Source organism: Anas acuta, chromosome 23 (assembly GCF_963932015.1).
Source record: "Anas acuta chromosome 23, bAnaAcu1.1, whole genome shotgun sequence".
Lineage (NCBI taxonomy): Eukaryota > Metazoa > Chordata > Aves > Anseriformes > Anatidae > Anas > Anas acuta.
In genome coordinates, this window is record NC_089001.1 from 1,722,597 (window position 1) to 1,742,525 (window position 19,929).

The following is a 19,929-nucleotide window of genomic DNA, read 5'->3' on the forward strand; positions in this document are numbered from 1 at the left end:
CAGAAAGCAGGAGAACACCTCAAACCACATCCCAACCCCCCCGCACCCAGGCTGCAGCCCCCGCAGCTGCCCTGGGGCATAACCGGCCCCCCACGCCTGGCTGATTTTCCCTGCTCTGGGTAATGCTGCCGTTAAGAAGGAGCAAGGAGAGTGGCAGTGTTTTTCTGTGACTAAGAAAAGGTGTACGTGGCCTTGATTGCAAATGAAAAATTAAGGCCCCGTGTCTTGCATTCATTCCTACTTGATTACACACTGGTACGTAAACAAATCTTCAGCCTGGTGCCTGAGGGGTGTCAATGATCCACCTTTTCTTTCACTCGCCTCTCCTCCAGCAAATCTATAATGCATTTAATCTTCAGCAGTCACTCTCCTCAGTTTTTAAATGTCTAATTTGCTGCCGAGTGCAGCTCCAATTCTCTCTGTGCCGCCGTTTTAACTCTCTGCCTTGTGTTTGCCCAATTGCTTGTCTGCTTGGATGGAGAGACCTGACTGCACCTGATCCTTCGGAGAGAGGGAGGGGGAGAGAAGCTAACCGGAGGGCAGAGACTTCCCAGCATCATTGTCCAAGCAAACACCTCGGTGCTTTGGGAGACTACCTGCTTTGCTCACACCACAGCCAGCAGGCTGCTGTCAAGCAAGGCTTTCCCCCATGCCAAGAGCAGGCTCCCCAGCCCTTGGCTGGCTGGAGCAGGCGTGCGGTGCCTGGGCCATGCTGCCAGCGCTGGCATGAAGCCTCCTGCAGCCCACGGCAAGGCAGGAGGTGGGGATGGTTTCACCAAACCTCACGGGTTTGTTCCCAAGCGCCCAGACTCGCTCTGACCCTTCCAAGGCTGCTCAGGCAGCACCTGTCCCCAGGAGCCCCCAGCCCAGCCCTGGCAGTCCCTGATGGCTCTTCCTCTGCTCCCCACCATCATCCCCACTCACCCCAAGCAGCCCAGTGTCACTGCTGTAACTGGCAGCCCCCAGCATACTGGGGATGCTGGGCATTGCCCTCCCACCTCACCTGTGCTCCCAGCTGTGGCCACTTCTCTGCCCCATCTGAGAAAACTCAGCAGCAGCCTGCGTGCCTGCAGCCAGCTGTGGGTGTTATTGCCCTCTGTACTGGGCTGGTGGTGTGGCTGTTTGGGACTGCTCTGCAGGTAAGGGGGGCTTTGGGGTGTATCTGGATGTGCCTTCCTCGGGGGCTGTGGGTATTGCCATGGTTTTACTGTGAAACCTGCGTTTTATGTGTGGTGGGTGTTGTCTGAGTAGCACGCTCACATTCGGCTTCGTTGTAGTGGGCACGTTGGTCAAAAGGCTGCGAGGTTTGAAAGGCTTGTTTAGTACACAGAGCCACGGAAATGAATGTGTTCACACCCATCTAACTCAGCCCGTTTGTGGCACTTACAGATTACAGTTATTTGTCTATAGGTGTCTTGTCAAAACTCATGGGTAGCTGAAGTGAGTTGCAGGTGGGGACTGGGAAGAGCAAGGATGCCTGCTCCAGAAAGTGTGGGACAAAACACTCTCTAAACCAGAATTCTCTAACCTGGACATAAAAGAACATTTTAGCAATGTGTCTCATATGTTCTGTACATGCTCCTATGGTCAAGCAGGACAAGCACTCTCATCTTGCCTTAGCATAAACAGAGCTTGCCTGAAACTGTGTGGCAGCCTCACAGCAGCATCCACTGCAGTACGGGCGATCCTCCAGCAGCCTGGGGATGTCCCAGCCCCTCTCATGCAGAGCTCTCGGCTGGTTCGGGAGCAGAGAGACGATCTGTAACATGGATTTCCTCCTCCCAAGCACTGCCTTCTTGTTTATGCATAGGTGAGCGAAACAGCCTGATGGCAGGCGTGGATCAGAGTCCCCCATGGTCTGCGGGCTCTGGGGATGCTGCTTGAGTTCAGAGGACCTGTGGGTTATCTCTAGGCTGCAGCTGAATAGGCAGAAAGCTGACATCTCCCAGGTCAGCATAATACCATGTTAGTGTTCAGCTTCTTGATTTTTTTTTAATTTTTTTCCCCCAAGATTTCTCAGGGACATATTTGAGATGCAGTTGCGAGGCTGGTCTGCTTGGAGCAAAACTTATTCAGGTTACCAAACACCACATAAAGCTTAAAAGGCATCTTTTTCTGTATGTGTATGTATGTGTTTCTATTTTTTTTTCCCCTACTCTGTCGAGGTCTAAGGCTTTTCCTTCCCCTGGCTTTTATCTAGTCATTTGAAATGACTCCTACAATATTTAATCTTTATCAGAAACTGTAAGCCTTGTATTTATTTTATGGGTCACTTGTTCATCCTTTTTTCTTGATGTTCTTGCTGGAGCTGGATTCTGGAGGGGGGGGAAGGGAGGGGTAGAAAAAAAAAAGCCCTGCTTGTTTCTGCCCGTCAACATTTGTCCAAATGACAGGCAAACAAATCAGAGCTCTGAAGGCTAATAGCAGGAAGATAAATCTGGCAGAAAGTAAATGGTTGCATGAAGGGGATGTTGGAAATTTCCATCCTCAGCCACAGTATCGGGAGAGGACAGGAAGATTGCAATCCATGGCCCGGGTCAGGCTGTGACACTCCTCTATTTGCATAACCATGTTTTTCGCAGTGAAAGATTAGGATATCAGAGAAGCTTTAACTCAAAAGCCCACATCGCTATCAGTACAGCCACGGCTTCCTCCAGCCTGTCTGGAGTGGGGGTCTTGTCCAGTATGAGCCTGTGGGTGGCAGGCAAGGATTCTGGGTTTCCAAAAAAAAAAAAAAAAAGTTCAGAGCTTTGAAAGTCCCAATATCTGACTCCAAGGTGAAATACCCAGTGCTCTCATTGTCATCTTCACTATGTAAAAAGCTTTCACTTAGAATTCAGCTGAATAAAAGATCAGTATTACGGGGGAGAGACAGCACTAAAGGTAACAGGGGTCTACAGAATTTACTACAGGTGCTGCAGAGATGTAAATTTGAAGGAGAAAAGTGTTCCCTAGACATCCAAGATCTGTTTTTAGGATTCCCCCAATAGCCTCTGGTTCTTGCAGTGCAAAGGAACTCCAAGAAGAGTGCATGGAGAAACAACCTACAGAGGACTTGCCCTGTGGGTCGGCAGCTCGGGGGATGAAGCAAGACCCAGAGGCTGCTACAAGCATAGGGACTTGGAAGGAACAATTATGAATTGGGGATGTAGAAGTGTTTACTGGTTTGTAGACCGTGCACTGTAGAAAGGCAATGAATATTTCATGTATTAACAGTATCTGAAGTGTGGAAAGGCAAAGATTCTCCCTCCCCCCATATTTTTTTTTTCCCAAAGTCAGGAAAATCTGTCAAAACATTTATCAGAAATCTGTATAAACTGGCTAAGCGCTGTGAAGAGCTAATCTGCGCAGAGCTAATAAGAATGAACAAAGTCACCATAGACTTGCCATGGGCGTTCTTGATAAGGATTTATCATCGGAAACTCAGGTGAAATATAAACTGCCTCTGGAAGCGTGATGCAAATGTGTTGTTTTAAAATGGGAGCAGCCTGGGGGAGCCGTGCGATTGTTTGCAAGGAGGAGTGGGGCTCCCCAGCAAGGTCTCAGCAGTGCCGCAGGCACCCGCCCGTGGGCACAGGTCCGAGTGGGGGGCATCTTCTGCAAGGCACACAGCCCGGCCGGGTGCTGTGGGAGATGAAAGGAGGGGGAGAGGACAGGATGTGGGTACAACCCAGGCAGCATGGGATGTTTTCTGAGCAGGTAACTGTTACAGATGTGTTTTCTTGCTTTGTGATATAACCCAACCAGTGCGCAAGTAGCGGTATTGTCCCATCAGGGCGTTGTGGCTGCCTGCACTGCCTCGGGTGCCACCCAGGTGCACGGTTTCTCCGGGTCACAACCCAGTGGCATGAGTAGTCCCCTTCCTTTCAGCCAACAAAGTTTGGCTCCCTGCTTTTGGCACAGATCTTGAAGATTACTCTGATCACCTTTATGAGCCTCAGGGAATCTCCAGGTGACTTACATTTAACTGAAAATGTAAATAGCCTAATTGGTGTACCGTTGAAACTGCCTGAGAAGCTCATTGTTTGGGAGGAGAAATCTCTTGTTCCCCCATCAATTAATCTTTGGCTGCAGGAGCCTGGAGCTCACGTATCAATGGGAAGATTGGCAGCTTGAAGAAAAGAGAAATAAATGAAGCAGTCGGTGAGGCGAAAGGGGAAGGCTGTTGTGTCGAAGAGAGGTGGGACTTGATGGCATCCACGACCCTTTCCCTGCAAGGCTTTGCAGGAGCAGGTCACACCATAACGCACTCCCTATTCATCCCATCTTCTGTGGTTCCTAAACACCCAAGTCAGAGCAGAGAGACATCAGGACATCAGTTTTACATGGCTCCAGGCGCGGTGTAAATCATAGCGCAGCTTATGCAGGTGGCTCAGTGCTGCTGCCTGAAGGCAGACGAGCTGGAGGTGGTTCTGGTGTGCCATTTGTGGGGTATTTCTTCCTTTCTCCTGATCCCCTGGTAACCCATGGACTTGTGCTTTTATTACTGAACCCAAGGCAAAGCACTCCACGCCTGGCTCTGGTCTTCTGTGGGCTCTGCAGCTCGCCAGCAGCTCTGCCTTGGGGTGGCTCTGAGCTGCTGTGGTGCTGGGGGGGTTTCCCCTCTGCTGCCTTCACTTTCTCCATCTGCAGTGCCCCGCTGGGAAAACTGCCCCGGGCTGGGTGCCACAAATAGTAAGGCAAGCCCTGGGACTGCTCCTGCTGGGGGCTAACCCCTGCCTCGCTGCTGGCAGTAACACAGATAACTTTCTTCCCACTTTGGTGTCCACGGGAAGCAGTGCTCGCTCAGGAGTGCAGCGTGCCCTGGTCTCGACCTGAAATTAAATTAGAAGGAATACATTTCCTCTGCCAGGTGAAAAGTTGGACACAAAGAAGAGCAAGGGCTTGAAGAAGCGGTGTGTTACCCCTCGTGTGTAATAGCCGGGTCCGTTCCTGTAGCGCTGTTTTAGGTCACCTCTCTGCATCCTCCCTGTCCAAATGTGGAGAGCCTGTTCTTCTGCTTTGTTCCTTTCCTTTCATTTCGGAGGGTTAAATGCTAAGTTCTCCTGTCAGCTGTCACTGTTGAAAGTCTTTGCGATTGACCTGCGTGGAGAAATGGACAGGCATCGCAGAAAAATGGCAGTTTGAAGAGCGGGTGTTTTCCAGGCTGTTGAGTTACCGATTTGCATCGCATTTAGCGGCTGGGGCTGGGGTGAAGGCGATGGTTGGCAGCTGGATGCCTCCTCAGCACCCCTGCAGGGCTCCTCGCACCGATCCTGATCTCTCCCGCGGGACACCACAGCCCTGTCTGGGCTGCAGCACTTCCCCTGCAGGGCTTCGCGCCGGGCTTTGAAGCCTTTTGCAGCTCTCTCCTTGCACTTCAGGTCTTCATCCTCAGCACGCCCGCTTGCTGCAGCCTTCTGACCCCACAAAGCTTCAAACGCGTGGCGTCCTCTTGTTTGTGCCGACAGCGGGTCAAGCATTTCGGGCTGCGTGTGGTGAGCGGAGGCTGTCAGCATCCCAGGCTACAAGGGCTGCGGGTGGGCTGAGCAGATCCTCTTTGTGCATCTCAGATCTCCCAAACTCGATTCATTTGTGTTCTAAGCTTTGTGCTCAGTATCCTCCAGAGCAGACCGTGGGATGGCCATACACACTTTGTTTTCTTTTAAGAGAGCCTGGGTGGCATAGCATGAGCTCAAATAATGGCCCAAGTGTTGTCTGGAGAGAGCTAGTCCAGATATGGCAGAGACAACATTTAAAAACCTCATTTAAGTGAACACAATGAGAGGGCTCTTGGGTAGAAGGAGAATTAATTAATTTCATTCCTATGTAGATACTTTTAATTAAATGTAAGTGTATGGTCTTTTAAAGTACATCAAAAACAACCCGAGCCATTGTACAGCTTTGCTTAGCAGGAGGAGGATGGGGGCAGTGAGATTTTTTTTTTAATTTTTTTTTTTTTAGTGTTAAGGAGGAGCATGCATCAGAGCAGGAGAGCGTGTGCTGAGACCATCCTTTCTTTCGTCCCCTCTGCATGAGCAGTCAGGAAGCAGCCTGGTGCACGGAGCACAGCGATGGGTGCTGTGGCCTCCCTGCACTTTGTGGAGGTGCAGGTGGGTGAGAGGGCCTTGCTTTAGTGATATCTGCTCGGGAGGACCTCCGGGGTGAGGTCTCCAGAGACAGGAGGAAGAAAGGCAAACAACTTGCTGCGTGGTGCCTTGGCCCAGGTGAAAGCAGCAGCTCAATTTTCAGAGATGTAAATGGAGAGAGGTTTCATCCTCACCAGCTTTATATTAGGAATGAAGGGCTTAAAGGAAAAATTAGTTTCTTCATATTCCCTGCTGGCATTTTAATGAGGTAGGCTGTAAAACAGCTGGTGGAACAGAGGTATATCAAACCGCATAGCCAACCAGATAATATTTGAGGAGAACGGACTGGTCACCTTGTGAAGTCTCCCTTTGGTGCACTAAAGCATGAAGGCAATTCTCTAGAGAAACTGAGACGGCAGGCAGGGAGATCTGGGCGACCTCAGCCCCTTTCCAAACTCCTGCCTGTCTCTCAGAGGTCAGAAAAACTATTTCTCCCTAGGTCATAACATCCATCTAGACTTCTCTGAGTTAACTTTATGGCTGCCATGGAAACGCTGCAGCTGGGAGTCTTCCCTTCCCATGACTTGGTTTCCTCATGTGTGAAACAGACAGGGTGATGGGGTGACTAGATGAAAACACAGAAGCACCCAAAAACTCTGGGGACAAAGAAAAAAGCAACATCTGTGCATTAGTGCAAAGTGTTTTGGTCACTTAAGGATCCGATCATTGCTACCTGAAGTGCTGAAGGAAAGCAGAACAGGTCTGTTTTATTTTACTTGCTGAAACTGAATTTCTGCCCACATCCTAAATCCCCAGTATTCCCAGCTTCTTGAGAGCAATTTGGATCCTTGGGGCAGTAATATCAAGAAAGGCTAAACTTTACCACATGCTTATTACTGAGCTCGCTGAATAAGCTAGTGATGATTCCCTGACTCCAGCAGGTGATAGATAGGCACAATTAAATATTTATGAAGTGTTGGTTTCTGACAGACAGAGGGAATTCAGCCAAATATTACTCCATTTTCCTCAACCCTTGCTTAAAATATGAAGATAAACAAGGAATGGGAGTTGTGTTTGTTCCTTCATTAGAATACTTTTCCCCACAGTCCTCTCTAGGGGAAGTAAGTCTTATCAAATACAGTTGGTATATTTTTCCCCCTCATAGGCTGAATAGGGAAAAAAAATAAAGATTGGAAAGCTGCTGTGATTTGCTAGGCTGCATATAGCATTACTGGAACAGCACACACTGCTCTCAAACATTAGATGTGCCCTGATGTGAAGCAAGCTTGGAAGCAGCTGTGCAGCACCCTTGATGCTGTGAGCCCGTCCCTGTGGGCACAGCAGCCCCTGCTTCATGCTGCCCGTCCCATGCCAGCAGACCCCTTCCCAAACCCAGCGGGGGCTACCAAAGGCTCCAGCTGCAGTTCTCAGCTGCATCGCTGCCTTGCTTTGGGGCTTGGAAGGACCACCTTGCACAGGAAAAGGTCTCCCTGCACCTGCAGTGGGACTGGCCAGGCCCCCTGAAAGGAGAGGAAAAGCATTTTTCTTGTAACAGCGAGGGCAACCACTTCAGGAAACGTTCTCCTCCTGCATCCATCCTTGTTGGATCACTCTGGGTGTTGGGAGATTATGCACTGATGTACGGGGATGGCATCTCCATGCAGGTCTCTGCACTGCCATGTATTCACGATGCTCTGGCTTACAGAACGCACTCCTTTTCTGCTCGCTTTCTTGCTCACTCTGCATCTTGCTCTGTCTTCCTCTCCCTTTTATGATTTCTTATCCTAGTAGCTTGCCCCCACTCATCTGCAAAACCTATTTAACATCAGGAAACTCTGTCAACCATGGAGAGCTGACAAAATCATGGATGGTTCAGGCAACAGCAGCTAGATGTGCTGACTGCATTTTCACAGCTCAAATTATATTGTGTTGCAGCTGAGGCTGAAAGTGAAACGAGGCTGTATCCAAGAGAGAGGGAGTGAAATTTAATAATAGAAGTGTGAGATCTCTGGGAGAGATGCACAGTGCTGTCTGGGCAGTGCCGGCACTTTCCTGTCTTGCTCTGCCACTGAGCCTGCCCTTTTGCTAGGGAGCCCTTAAAACTGACCACATTTTGCTGGAAGCTTTTCAACCCGTTAACAGGGAAAGAAACAACATGATTTATTTTGGAAACTAGAAGATGCTGTGGCTAGGGACCTCCGATCTACCCTGTTGCACCAGCATCTGCAAAATCTAAAGCTTGTGAGCATCTTGCACAAAGCAGGTGACACTTTTTAAATGTGGGCATGTCGTTCTCTGTTCAAAAACCAAGATTTATTTTCCTATCGAGAACACTCTACTTGGTGTACATATGGGTTCATACTGACCCGTGTCATTACCCTAGCAGGCTTGATCTGCTTTCTAAGGGCCTTATGTTTGTTATCTTCCTGATTGTGGCAGCCTCTGAAAGTCTCAAAAAAAAAAAATCCATTGGAAGGATATGTGCACCTTTGTTCTGTTGCAGCTATTGAGAAATGACTCATTCCTTCTACCTGCAAAGGGTCAGTAGAGCTAGGTGAAAATGAGCCCCAAACAGGAAATCAGATTACTCCTTTCAAATATCTGTAAATGCATTTATTTTCTTGTTTTATAGGTATCCACCAGACAAACAATTTTGCGGGTGGATCGTGTATATTTTACAAACTGTGCCAGCTGTTTGCTATCTGCAGCTTTGTAGCCTGTGATCACTCGTATTGCCCTGTTGTTATTCCCTGGCTGGAAGATGAAACCACTGTCAAGAGAATGGAAATCAGCAAAAAAATGCATCCCCATAGATTTAGCAAATACTTTTATGAGTTTCCAAGGCTCATCTGACTATTTGCTGGTAACATATGGCAACCGATCGGGATATAGAAGTTGAGTTTAGATATGATGATCTAAATAGTATAGAAATCTGAACACAGCAAAGCAGGATGCTTGCTATTAAGTCAAAAAAAAAAAAAAAAAAAGCTAGTATCTATTATCACATTAACTCTGCAGGCTCTAAAATCATTTGGAGGACTGTATTTTCTAACCTAAAAGCTGGTTATGAAATGCTCCATCTTTTCTGAAAATACGTTGCTATTGCCAGCTCTGAATTCAGCATTGAAATGGGCATGTTTATTATGTCAAGCTGCTGGAGTAAACCTGCTGTATTTAAAAGGTGGCATTCATCAGGCATGATGGGGAACACCTACAGCAGGAAGCATTCCCTTCTGCATGGTCAAGGGAGAGCGACCAGTGTCCTCAGAGAACTGTTAACGCATGTAACCTATGTGGCTGAGGTGTCAACTGTATTAAAATACTTAGTTTTTATAAAATACAAAAATGGAAGCATTGGTATTAGTTTTTATTATAGGGTGTGTTTGTTTTTTTCCTTTTAAATAAAGTAAAAATGGTGTTTCTGATCCCTCAGAAAGTTCCTGAGACATGGAATATTTTATCAGGCACTAATTTTTTTTATTATTTTTTTTTTAAAAAAGACATTTGATCATATTTTCTTTGTAGCTAGCTATGTAAGGTAGCTAATAGAAAATACTGAAATGCCATGCAGGATAGATCCCCTTGGCAGGTTGAAGGTTCTCCTGTTATGAATTGCTGCCTGTTCTCTTTTCTGTGTCTTTCCTGATGAATAAAGAGTTTTTGATGGTGCAAGGGCATCAGCTGCTGCCATGAGCTGTCCCAGATGTCAGCCTCCAGGATTTGTCCTTTGCTTGGACACCCACGCAGATTTTGCAGGCTTGTTCTGTGCAATTGCTTGTTCATCACCGCAGCTATAGCTGAGCTTTGCACCGGGGTGTGGGCCTGCGAGGCCTCTTCTGTACAAGTAAGAGTGTAAAATAGAGGGGAACGAGATCAGTTCTCCCATCTGGCTTGGGAATGGGGAAAACCCTTCCCTGCCCTCCAGCTGGGGCAGGACTCGTGCAGCTGTCCAGGCTGAGCCGCTTGGGTTTGTTTCACAGTTCTGGTTTTGTTGATGCTCGTTTGGGTGCCTGGGTTTTGTTCTGGTGTTTTGTTTTCTGTTTTAGGGACTTGTTGTAACAACCACTGAGCTTAAGGAGTGCTTTCAGCTTTTCCCCAGGACTGAAAATAGCGTTGCTTTATTATCCTGTCATGTTTTGGTGAAAGGTGGGAACACGGGTCTCTGCAGCTGCCCCTCAGAATGACAGGATGCTAATGAATTGAGAAATGGCTGTGGAATTTGCTTAGGACTGCGCTGCCCGCATCACATCTTCATTAGCATCCTTCTCCCAGAGACCGCTGTGATTAACATTGTCACCATAAACAGGAAATGAATGAAAAATAATTGCCCATCTATTTGAAAATGTTACCGGTGTTCCTACAGTGATTGCACCTTTTGCTGAGCAGCAGAGTAGGGACCCCATGGAGAACTTCAAGCTGCAGGTTAGATGCTTCCAGGTTGCCTTTATTAGTATTTATTAACCAGCTGTTGACTATTGATCCATGGAGGGAAAGTCCTTTTGGCTCGGGACTGAGCAGGAATATTAGAATTAATGACTGCTGTGCTGGATAAAGACTCCGGTAACACCCTGAGGGCTCTTTGTCCATAGAGAGAGAAGTCTCGTGAAACATCTGCACCACTCCAGGTGTGCAGTTGGGCTGAGCTGCCCTAAACGGGCAGGCCGGGTTATAGGAAGGTGTCCAAAAAGTGTGCACTTGTTAGAGACTGTCCCCTTTTCAGGGGGGAGGGCAGAATGAATTAACACTGGGAATACCGAATGGGCAGGCTTTACCTAAACTCTAAAGAGGTCTTGGTCCCTGAAAGCAAGGCTCCCTACCAACCACTGTTTCAGCCTCACGAATTCTGCAGCTCATTTAAAAATAATAATGATAACCTGGAACAGATGAGGACATGATCCTTCCTGTGACTGTGCTTCTGCAGCCAGCATCGTGTGTGCCTTGTGGGGATGGAAGCTCTTTGGGCCAAGGGGTTAGAGGTGCACGAAATACAGACCTACATCTGAACGTGCTGGCCAGATGACATTACCGTGGGAGTGAGGAGAAAGGGATGTTTTCAGGGTGCAAATCATCTTGTTTCAATGTAGGCATCTAAAATACAACATGGGCGTTTCTCTGTTAATTAAAAAAGTCGGCTTAGACCATTGGTTTGGACGCAAATGCCCAGCCTGCGGGCAGGCAGGCCGAACCTCCCCCCTATTTACCTTGCAGACCCCTTCAGACCATGGTTGTGAGGCACTGGCTGAGCACCCCGGTGTGCGCCCAGGACCCAGCAGCAGCCAAATGCCCGAGTTTCAGGCAGCAAATGCAGATCGCAGCTGCTGCAGCTTTCCCGGTGCATGTGCCGATCTGCCCACGCTTCCCTGCGGTCCATCCCGAGGCTGCCGCCTTGTCAGCCCTGCAGATAATTGCAGCATTCACATTATTTTAAATTAGGGGCTCATCCAGAGCGAGAGCTGGGGCTCTCCTGCTGCGACTTCCCAAGCCAGCTCCATCGCACGGCGCTGAGCGTGCTCCCCAGCAGTGCTGCGGCAGCCTTCAGCTGCCAGTTAAAAATAAACCCAGCTAATTTGTTAAGAAGGCAGCTCTAGTGTCAGATTCCAGGTACTCCCGTCCCTGACACCTCCTGCTCATCCAACAGCTTCGGATTCTCGCCCGGGACTCAGAGGAGGAACTGGTAACGAGTCTCTCGCTTTCACGAGGAGCTTTTTATTAGACGGCTGAGTCAAAAGCGCCAACTTGTTATACAGATGCCATACTGTACATGTGGTTAGCAATTCGAGAGGCGAGGGGAATAGTCACTTTTAATATGCCAGCACCTGCTTCTTTGAAGCACACTGAGTAGGAAAAAATCCTGTTGTATGAAGGAGGCTGAAGTTGCATAAATCTGGAAACTTGCAGAGGTCAAAAGAATAAATTACTATAATTTTTAGGCTTTTGTGAGTTGTTTATCTCCCCTGTTTTCAAGTCAATCTAATCAAATGCGGATTTGCTACAATCACAGCTCATGCTAACCTTCACCTGGAGGGTATTAATATGCATGACGCTCGTTAAGTGTTTGTTTAATTTTTATTTATGGAAACTAGAATCTGCTAAGTGTAGCTGAGCTGGATGTGAGAACATGTGCGAAAGACGTGTTGGGATAGGAAGCCAAAGCAGCCAGCGGATTGCTGTGCAGCTCCCTGACATGGGGCGTTAGTCACAGCTAACACAGGCTTAATTTCTCTTCCGCGCCACGAAGAACCAGCCTGGCTTGGTGGGATTAGCGGCGGCAGGCAGAGCAGAGAGAAGCAGCCCCTCTGTCCGTGACAAAGGTTAGCCTGCTGAATTTGGGCTGCGTGCTGAGTCACCCGGCAGCTGATGCTACAAACGTATCTGGGAAACTTCCTGATCCACGATTTCACAGCCCTATGCATTGAAAGAGGCCTCAGACATGGTTAGTGTTCAGGCAACCTTACCGGGACCAACATTTGGTCAGAGCTACGCTGCTGTGTGCACATGGATCGCTAGGACTGTCCTGTCCAAAAGCTTCAGTTTAAAAAAAACAATTAGGAACGTTATTCCCCTTGCTGTGCTGAGCAGAGGTGCAGAGGAATTAAGTGGTTTGCTTTGAGCCATAGAGGGTCTGTGATACCGAGGACATTGAATTGGCCCTCCTGATGCCCTGCACCAGCATCGTCCAGGCACAAAGTGCTACTGGAGGGGCTGGGGAGTTCAGGGTTTTCATTTTGCTGTACGAAGCTGCAGAACTGGCAGGGAGATGTGAGCAGCACTGGGCAGCAGGCGCTGCCAATGGCGCAGCACCAGGCACAGTGGATCAGCAGCTCGCTTCCATATGGCAGCGGCTGCGTTTGCTGGCGGCAGGGGCTCGGCTGCGTTCACTGCCGCTCCCAGGGGTCTGCTCGGGGAGCAGTGCTCTGCTGCAGCTGAGTTTGAAGGGGAAAAAATAAAAGGAGGAGGGGGGAAGGCTTGTTCTGGGCTACCTGCTGGTCATTTCTGTGGCCTTGAACGGCGTTGTGTGGGAAAGGGGTGAGGCCAGGAGCTGCTAGCCTCAGCAGAGGTCTAGGCCTTCTGCCACTCTCAGGATAGATGTCTGTAATATATAAACACCAATGTATGAATCAAGCTGCCATTTACTTTGTAAAAAGCACCTCACGCTTGGAAGGAAGATTAGGGAAGGAATTAGCAAGGAACTGAATAAAACATGATCTCTGTCCTCTCGTTGCTGCTCACGTGCTCGCTGCTGTGTGCTGGGGGGGTCGCAGCCCTCCTGCTGTCATGCAGAAATACCCCCCTGATTTCAGCCAGCAGCGGTGTTGTGCATGGCAATTGCAGGGACAAAATGCCAAAGTTGTCTGCTTCGGCAGCCTCAGAGACAAACAAGGTCTGAGTTCAGATTTGGAAACCTCTGGACTGAGGTGATGTTTCCTGAAGTGAGTCTGGGCTCAGACACGGGTGTTTTGTGCTGCAGAAAGCATCTCTCTGCTTTGGGTGGGCCAAAATGTCAGGCTTTGGGATGAGCGGTTGCTCTCCACGTCTCTTTTGACTCCAAACCAAGCAGAGCTGGAGCAAGCCGAAATGCACCCCTCCACAGCCAAAGCCAAAGGTAATGTTTTTCGAAACTTGAGCAAAGGAAAATAGTGGAGTTTTTCTCCAGCAGCTGCTCAGAGGGGCACAGTATGTTGCAGGGCTGGCGTGCGTGCTGTGGAGGGAAGCAGGACTACCAGCAAAACATCTCTGCCTTCAGAAGTGGAGTTTGCACTGATCTCTCAGTGGACTAAAGAGCTGGCAACTGGAGCACATTGTTAAATAGAAATGCTTGACCCCCCAGCCCTGGATTACTGTTTAATGATCTGAACCTTGTGTGCCATTCTTCTCATCTATTGAAGATGTGCTCACAGCTCACTTAAAGGGCGATAACATTGTGTTCCTGAGAGAGAGGAGCTTTTTATAATGGGGGATTTTCCAGAAAACAGCTTTTATTTTTAGAATCGGCCCTGGGGAGAGAAGGGAAGGGAAGGACGGTAATGTATTTTTAGTGTGGTGGATATGCAGATAAGGGGTGCAGTTGTTCTCTGAGGCAGCTTGGGTAGTGACTGCTTTGTTTCTGGCTTGGAGGGGCTGTACTCCCGCCTGGCAAGAACACATCCTTACTGATGCTGCTCTGAGGTCTTTAGGCTGGAGGAGAAGTTTCTCCAAGATCCAGTTCCTTGGAGACCCCTGTGCTGGGATGCTGTAAAGGCGTTGTGTCTGTACTGATGGAAACGAGGCCCCACAGCCCTTCACCAGGACAGGTCTGCTGGGATGGGGCCGATCAGACCCCCTCCGAGAAGCGGCCACCACCCCAGCAGGCTGCCCACGCTGTGGGCAAGAAAAGTCTGGTAACCTTTACAGGAAAGCTGCAGTAACTCTTTCCACAGCTATTGCAGCTTCTCTCAAAGCTACTTAACATTTAAAAGAGCAAAAATAGCAAATCAGCTGGAATTGCCTTGGTAGACAGCGTATCTAATTGCACTCCCCCTTTTCTTACCTCTTCCAAAGGGAAGACACTGAACTGGTTAGCTGGCTGAGCAAATCTTTGCTTATTCTGTATGGATCTGAGAGGGCTTGAGGGATGATTGTGTCCTTGCACAGCAGCCCCGGTCAGTGTGAACAAGCCTGCGTTTGCCTGAGGGGGGAATGGGATGTGCTGTGCCAGCACCATCGCAGATGGGTCTGCAGTGGGAGGGGAGCATGGAGCGAGGATCGAGCCTCCACGTGTAGGGGATTTAATGGGCTGAGGTACTGAAACCCCCAGCTCTGCGTCAGTGTCTGTCTATTGCTGGTAGGGGTGCCGACTGGAAGGAGCCTTGGGAATTGAGTTGTCCCCCAGCTCTGCCAAGATCTGGGCTGCCACCAGCTCTGTCAGGTCTGCAAGGGGGGAGTTTGGGGCAGAAAAGAAGAGTTATGGTTAACCTGAGGCACAGGGGCTGTAAGTCCAGGAGGTGAAACAGCCTGGTACACACGGATCGCACAGAGGGCAGGACAGATTTTTCCCATCTTGCTGTCTGCTCTCCAGACGCTGGCTCCAGCTGCATCGTGCCCACACGTGTCAGACCTGTCGCCTGGTCTGGGAGGGCTCCTGCCGAGCAAGGGAGGGAATCAGGGGCTCAGCTTCAGCGCAGCATCGCTGGGCTCTTGCCAAAAAGCAGCGCTCCTGGAGATCAGCGTACTTACAGTCAATCTGCAGAGATGCTGAGGAAGTGGAAGATGTTTGAATAATCAATAAACTGAAAGAAATCTAAATAAGCACGGGGTTATCCGTTGGGCTGAAAAACATGAAAAAAAATTGGATTGTTGAAAATTATCTACTCTGTTCCATGTGTGAGTAGTTCTTTTATGGATGAAAGGTTCCACTGCCCCATTAGTTAAATCAAAGAAATGTCTTCCTAAAGCCTGCCCTGATGCTTGCATTGCAAACAGCATTTATGTAAAAGCATTAATCTAAGCTATAATGGACTCGCAGTCCTTATGTTTGCACCAAGTCTATAAATAATAATTTATCGTTGACCTCTAATTTGCAGACTTTATTGAAAGTTATGGAATTGAATGTTTTTACATCAAGCTTGGTGCATTTCAGCAGTCAGTCCTAATCTTGAAATTGATTATAAAGTCAATATTTGCCCAGCTTTATTTTGATCTCTCTAGAACAGCCGGTGGGTGGTGGTTACGTCTGGTGCATCCTACTTCTTCTAGGATCCAGCGACTTGATCCTCACACAATAGCAACTGATGTTAATGCTACTGATAGCGAGCTCCTGAAACAAATCCACAGAGCTGTCTCCTGGAAACCCTTAACATATTCGTAATAGGAGTATTTATGTATTTGAATTAAAAAAAAAAAAAAAAGTCTTAACCTTGGGGAGGGGTGGGTTAAGGGAAGAGAGGGAGGTTGTGGTGATTAAAGAAAGCTCTGTTCATTTGAGCAATATTAAATACAACTGGCATAATGACGACTGTGAGATCTGATAGAATATAGAGAAGGCTGAAAATAAAGGGCTTGTATTTTTCCCTGATGTAACATAATGGTCACATTTTTCTTTCACAATGGTTTTTCTGAGATAAAGAACAAATTATACTGATTTGATTGCTACTTAGAAATACTTAAAATTGAAAAAGACAGCAGGTGGGCATGGTTAGGAAGGATGGTTATTTTAGCATAACAGATGCATGCATAAAGCATTGCAGAGCCAATTTTTTAATCGTGAGACCAAAAAAAAAATTCCTTCAGATTTTCTTTGCGCACTGGGGAGGTGATGGGTGGTGCAGAGGGACGCGGGGGGCGGCTGCTCCACCAGCAGTGCCTCTGCCAGTGCTTGGGGCAGGACCGTGGCGTGTGGTCCGTGGGAAAGCAGCGTGAGAGGTCCTTACGCTGTGCTGTCAGTGCTGACTGAGAGCTGTCGTTCTCTGGGAGGAAAGTGGGAAATAAAGGATGTCAGGGACCTCTGAGAGTGGTGGTACGCACTGTGCTGTGCCACCCCCATGAGGATGAGCCTGGGGAGTGGGGTGGAGAATCTGCATGGGTCAGGAACCAAGCAGTGTCTGGAGGTGCTGCCTGGCTGCAGGGCAAGAGGACTGTGAGCACCGTGCTCTCCTAAGGGCAGGAGAAACTGGGTAACATCCCTATGGATTGGCACTGGGGGGGCTGCCCCGTGGGTTTCAGCACAGGGTAGAGGGAGGGAGAGATGCTCGTGAAGAGCAGCCCAGGATGGAAATTCTCTTGCATAAAATACACAGTAATTCTTAATTATTCCCACAATGAAAACAAAAATAACTTGTTTACTGAGATTTAAGCAATGCTAATAAATATGCCTTGGAAATTACTTAGTAAACCTTAGTTACTTAATAAAAATGCCATATATAAAGCAAGTGCATCTCTCTCTAAATCAATTAATTAGTATTTAATTACTGGAAATTACTATCAGTTACTGGCTGTTGCTCCAATTTGCTCTCAGAATGGACACCCTTGTTTACAAGTATAAATAAACCCACTCATTTCCATCGGCTGCCCCTCTGGGTCCTGCTGGCTGTGGGAAGCCCCTCCACAACCAGCTCCCTCTTCCCTGGCTGCACCTTGACTCCTCTCATAGCACCCCAAAATCCCTGGGGGTATTGGGGTGTGAACACAGGAGGGTTTTGGCCGCAGGTGAGCTCAGCTGAGCTCCTGTGCCTGTAGAGAGGCTGGGAGTGAAAGGAAAACCACCAGGGGCTGGATTTTGGGTGACTTGTGCCAGGAGCAAAGGGCAAGTGGTGGGGTTTGTGCTTTATCGGTGTCACCAGAAGCTGGACCTACCGTGCTGCGAGGTTTTCCTGGGTATGTAAGGCCCCAGGATTTGTGGTGGGAGCAGGGTTGGGGTGGGCTTGCAATGGGTGCTGGGCGATCTAGTGCCTGCCCGAGCAGTGTGAGGAGCTGCTGCTTGGAAGTAAGGCACGAAGTGATGGAGGGGAACGCGAGCAGCTCTGCGGAGCTGAAAAACAGCAGCTGCCACCGGAGCCAAAAATGTGAGCAGCCAGTTGCAAATAATGAAAGACAGCTGAGTTTTTGCTTTACCCCACAGGGGATTTCTTACAATACAAAAAGCACCAGGCACGGGAAGAGCTGCCAAGTAACCAAGAACAGGCTTCTCTGCGGCAATGGGACCCTTGCTTATGCTGCAAAAGCATTTGGGGGATTTGCATGAATAATCTAGATACATGGTAAAACTGGCAAAGCCTCACTAATGTACTGCATCATTAGTCCCAGCTCAGCTGGAGGAGCGCTGTGTTTGTTTAATTCAGGGCAGAGCTGGAAAAGAGCCTCTCAGGACTGCACGAACATGCGCGGTGCTCGGAGCTCGTGGCTCGTAGTGGGCTGACGGTCTCCTCCGAAGCCCTAAGTGAGGCTGACAGCACTGCTGCTGGCAGCGGTGATCGCCACTGGTGCAGGTGGAACACTGTAAGATTTTATTGATTTTATTTATTTTTAGGACTCTAAGTCTAATTCAGGATCTGCTGGGCTGATGTTTCTTTCAGTCTGTCAAAGTGAAAGCTATTTGCAGTATGGTTGGTTTCATTGCATTTTTCATTTAATTTTTTTTTTAAGTTTCATAACTGTATGTCCATTTTCAACAGTTTCCAGATGAAACTCACATTTTCCATTTTGATAGTCCAATGAACACATGTGAAACAAAAAGTTAAGAGAAGAACTGTAGATTTGAAAACTTTCCAGAAAATATTGAGAAATGTTCATTTAATAATGAAGCACATTTTAGATGGCATCTAGTTTATAAAGGCACTAAAAAGCCTTCATCCTTATGGAATAGTTAACCAGTTCCTTATCTCCTTGCCATCAAGAAATCCTCGTCTAAGCTTGTGAAAGCAAAACTGAAGAATGGATATCTTCCATTACATTTTCCCATAGATTATGTGAATAATTTTAAGCCTGAAGGCACTATCTGATAATCTAGCCTAGTCTGCTAAATAGTACACATGCAATTCAATCAGACAGACTTGTTCTGAGCTTATGTTTGACTAAAACAGAATAATGTTGCATAAAATAAGAGCTTTGTTTAAAAAAAACAGCGAGGGTCTGGAGGTGCCTGTCCTCGCCCCCCAGGGAGCCCCAGGCAGGGACTCGTGGGGGCCATCGTGAGGAGGGGAGCGTGCAGGGCCATGGCCACCACCTCCTGCTGCAAGCAGAAGCAGCCAGTTTCAGTGTCTCTCTGTTCTCTTCTTTCTTTTTTTCTTCTCCTAATCCTGCCTGTCCTGTTGCATCCACTGGGGCCTCCTATGAAAGTATGGATTTGTCTGGCTTTTGTGGTTAATCCCGAACCTGTCAAGCCTTGTTAAATTTGATGGCACCTGAAAGGTCTAGTGTTAAGCAAATACGCAGTGACCAGAGCCTTTGATGGGAATCAAACTGAAGCCTAATCCTAAAGTAATGGCTTTTACCATAAGCCAGGAAGGCCTCGGGGCAAAGAGGGGCAGATGAGAGCTGCGTGTGGAGGCGAGCTGGAAGGGAAGCCGCACTCCTCCGCCTCCGGACCTTACACAGCTTCATTAGGATGGATGTCTCAGCCCTGCCCTGTGGGGTGTTAATTAACACCTCCGTCCTGCTCAGGGATGGGACATCTGTTGCCTCATTTTCCAGCATTGCCTGGCGGGGCAGCATCCAGCCTGGGACAGGTTGCAGCTGGAGCTGTGGGCTTAGAGCAAACAGGGGCCAAAATGCAGTGGTGGCTGCCCCGAGCCCCCCAGCCCCACAGGACTGCTGGGGTTTGGCTGGGTGCGAGGGCAGATCGCGGTCTCCCTTTCAGAGAAACCTTCCAAACAATTCAGGAAGAAGCTGTCGCTTCGACTCTGGCTGCTTCCCAGGGGAAAGCTGCTGTGAAGAGTGCTGTGGTATCTGATTAAACATTCATGCAAAAGATATAAACACTTTGCAAAGAGATGCTTAAGCAATCAAAAGCTGGAGGGGGCGGGGTGCTGCCTGCTAACCACACGCCCCGGGGCGAGAAGACATTAAAGGTTGTCTTGTGCCACCAACTCCTGCCCCTGTGCTTGGCCTCCTGCAGCCTTCCCTGGGGCTCTGCTGTTGCCATGGGGCAGCTGTTTGGGCTTTCTAGATCTCCTTTGGTTTTGTGGGAGGTTTCTTTTTTTGGCCTCTCCTGTTTTCTTTTTTTGCACTTGTTTGATGTGGGAAGAGAAGGAAAAAAAAAAAAAAAACGCTTTGCAAACAGCACAAGCCAAGTCAGAAATTGCTTTCAGGCTGCGGTTTGTGTGCCCCAGGACAGCTCAGTCTGCTCCCCTGGCTGCTGGAGGAGAGCTCAAGTCATCAGAAGTGCTGC

At 48.5% G+C, this 19,929-nt stretch overlaps 1 long non-coding RNA gene across 2 annotated transcripts in view; it reads left to right on the plus strand.

Annotated features, from left to right (window-relative positions):
• Positions 1-968: 968 nt before the first annotated feature.
• LOC137843808 (uncharacterized) overlaps positions 969-19,929 on the plus strand; it is a 28,732-nt gene continuing 9,771 nt past the window's right edge. Inside the window, exons 1-2 of one of the 2 annotated variants that reach the window (XR_011089703.1) lie at positions 969-1,139; positions 15,124-16,065. This is a non-coding gene — a long non-coding RNA (uncharacterized lncRNA). Of the gene's footprint in view, positions 1,140-15,123; positions 16,066-19,929 lie in introns of those variants that run through there. The other variant, XR_011089704.1, reaches the window with a different exon arrangement.